This window comes from Artibeus jamaicensis, unplaced genomic scaffold (genome assembly GCF_021234435.1).
Source record: "Artibeus jamaicensis isolate MK-2021 breed Jamaican fruit bat unplaced genomic scaffold, CSHL_Jam_final scaffold_614, whole genome shotgun sequence".
Taxonomy (NCBI): Eukaryota; Metazoa; Chordata; class Mammalia; order Chiroptera; family Phyllostomidae; genus Artibeus; species Artibeus jamaicensis.
The window spans coordinates 5,336,205-5,339,208 of NW_026522050.1; the positions used below are offsets into that span (position 1 = coordinate 5,336,205).

Here is a 3,004-nt window from a genome sequence, read left to right on the forward strand (position 1 = left end):
GCCTCCTTGAGAATAATCAGTTCTGCTTTCTTAGCCCCGGATTGGCCCAGAATGGTAGTCAGTCAGATGTCAGGCAGTCTGGATAGTGGATGCCAGGAAGTCTGGATATGGGGGTCCTTTAGGAGATATTCAGAGGGTTATCTGCAGGACTGAAAAATCCAAAAAGTTTAAGTTCCCGACCTAGTCAGAGCAAGAATCAGCCTTTCCTCATGCCTCAGCCTTCATAATATCAATAATTTTAGCATCTTGATTAAAGTGAAGTTTGGGTTAACTAATTGCTGTTCCCAGAGCTCCCAAAGGCCGACTGGAGGTAAGGGTGCTAGAGAGCACTGGATGAAGGGTAAGAAGAACGTAAACAGAGCCACTTAAAGTTTCCCAAGATGAACTTGGTCTAACAGAGAAGCAGGCAGGTGTAGTGGGGAGGGAATACCCCAGACTAAGTTGTTCTCATTCTTCTACTTTTCAGCTGGGACACTGGGACCGACTACTGAAACTTTCTGGCTCCCTTGTGCTGTTTTCTTCTTCCTCTTTTCTTTTGTTTGTGCTGTGTTTAATTATGGGATTGGAATAAATGAAATGTGAGTTCCTTCTTGTATTAACAGGAGGGTGCTGCTGTATGGCGGGGTGGCTGTATGTCCCAAAACTGGCTTTAACATGTCCCGGGGGGTGCCTTGGTTTGCATGTTTCCTTGGCTCTCTGGAGAGCCTGGCACGCTTCTTGCAGAACACATCGGACCCGCCTACTGTGAAGGCCGTCTTCTGGGTGTAGTGAACAGCCTGAGTTTCAGCTCTCTGGGGAGGCGCCGGATTCCTGGAGGTTGTGTGTGAGACTGGGTCAGCCTCTAGTGGCCAGAGGCCCACAGGTGCAGAAGGGTGAAGTCTAGGCTTTGACCAGATGGATCCTGGGAAGTAACTGGCGTTTCTCTGAGATACTTACAGAATTCTCTTCTCAAAAAAAAGTGATTTGACCCAAAGTTTGGAAACTTAATAGGGTTTGCCACAAAGGAAGATTTGGGACAAGTCTGTACTGACTTTATCAGCACCCCCCAAAATGTGAATTTCAGTAGATGATCTCAATTATTTGGTGCCTCATGCATGGGGTGGAATGGGACACTCCAGTCCTGCCATAAAGCACCAGAGGAGGGGACTTGGACAAGTTAACGTGCATTCTCATGTCCCTCACTTGTGAAAGAGAGATCGTAGTATCTCGGAGGATTAGATGACATAAAATAGTATAAAGATGCCTGACCTACATGAATACAGTACTCCATCCCATACTCCCTTACACATGTGGATAAAAATACATGCTTTCAGCAATTTTTCATATTTACCCTATGTGATTTTCCACAGCTTAGTTTTTACCCTCAGACCAGAAATGAGCTAGTCAGTGTTCTTCTTTCAAAGGCTAGATTTGGGGTTCAAATACTTGAAATTAAACCATAACAGAGGAAACGTTCCCCAGCGGCAAGCCAGCTGATGGGTGTATAGGGGCAGGCAATCTCCCTTCTCCAGGCTGACTGGCCTGGGAGGTGTTCCCAGGGCCCTGGCATCACGGAGATGCACCGGGCACGCCTGACTGAGCCGGGCCTGGATGGGAGGATCACATTTCATCCAGTGTTGGAATCACTTGAAATTCCCCTTGTTCATCCGAAGATGCAAAAGTAAAAGCAGTAGCTCATGGACTTGCTGAGCTGAGATCTCTACTTTATTGTGAGCCATTCTTGCACCTTTTGTTTTCTGTCTGTGCAAGACAGACCGAGCCAAGTAATGTAAGAATCACATGCACATCAATTTTATCTTGTGCCCTACACACATTTCATCGAGAGTAAATTTCACACACATACACACATGTGTATATTTATTACAAACACACACACACACACACACTCATCATGTAGGCAGCCAACAGAAAGCAAAGGAAAGCACACCATCACGCCCTCCCTTGCATACCCGCGGCACGCCCAGTTTTATTCCAAGTTGCCACTTTCCTGAAGAGAGACAGTTCTTAGGCCCCCTGGAGAGGGAACCATCTTGGTTTTACTCTGTCTTTATCTGTAGACCTTAGATCAGGAATTATCAACCTTTTTCATTTATCTCAAGGCACACATAAATTACTAAAATTCTCCAGCATGCCCAAAATATATTTTTTGCCGATCTGACAAAAGAAATAGGTGTAAGTTTGATTTGTTGGCACAGACAGCTGTTGTTATGCTGGCTGTTGTCATTTTTTTTACCTGCCAATCTAAGGGAAAAGAGGTCAGTGCCCCGACTAAACAGTCAGGTGCTGCATGGTTTAAAAGTTCTTGTGGGCCACCAGTTGAAGATCGCTGCCTGACTCTCTAGAAGAAAATTTCCGTTGCTTTCATCTTTTGAATGTGCCCACATTCAGAGGGCTCATTCTTGGGTCTGCTGCTTCAGGGGGAGGTGGGGTGAGCCCGGCCATTCTTTTTAATGTCTAACCCAAAATAGGTGTGTGTGTGTGCACAATAAATGAGTTGAAGTAGTGTCCAAATTGTTTTTTTCTTTTTCTCTTCACCAATCCCGTTCTCAACACAACGGAAGCTCCCCTCCAACCCTATGCTCAACTAATTCATGAGGTGAGGGTTCACGAGTCATTCTGAACTTTCATATGTCTCCCTGAAGTACTCACTTACCCTCTCCTGGTTTGACCAGCGCTCACCACAATGAGTCATCCACTGGGCTGTAATCCACAGCAGCCTGAAATACCAGGGCTATGACTTAACATTTTCCATTTTTATTAAAACTCTCACTTCCGTCAAACCTGATTATCTTAAAGCTAATTTTATTCCATGTTCGGCCTTTGAGTTTGTGCTCATTTGCAAATCTTTTCCTAATCGCTCTCTTAAATCAATGCAAGAAAAATTTATCAACTCTCCCACATTCCATTCCTTGGCAGATGCAGGAAAATACTCTTTCCCCACAGAGAGTGGGTGTTTGGAGACAATGGGATAGAAGGAATCCTCTTTGCAAAGAGTTAGGGGCAA

The 3,004-nt window shown here is 45.0% G+C and overlaps 1 non-coding gene across 1 annotated transcript; it reads right to left on the minus strand.

Moving 5' to 3' along the window:
- Positions 1-1,889: 1,889 nt before the first annotated feature.
- LOC119058888 (small nucleolar RNA SNORA67) lies at positions 1,890-2,036 on the minus strand. Its single transcript, XR_005084334.2, has one exon. It is a non-coding gene; the product is annotated as a small nucleolar RNA SNORA67 (small nucleolar RNA).
- Positions 2,037-3,004: the final 968 nt, after the last annotated feature.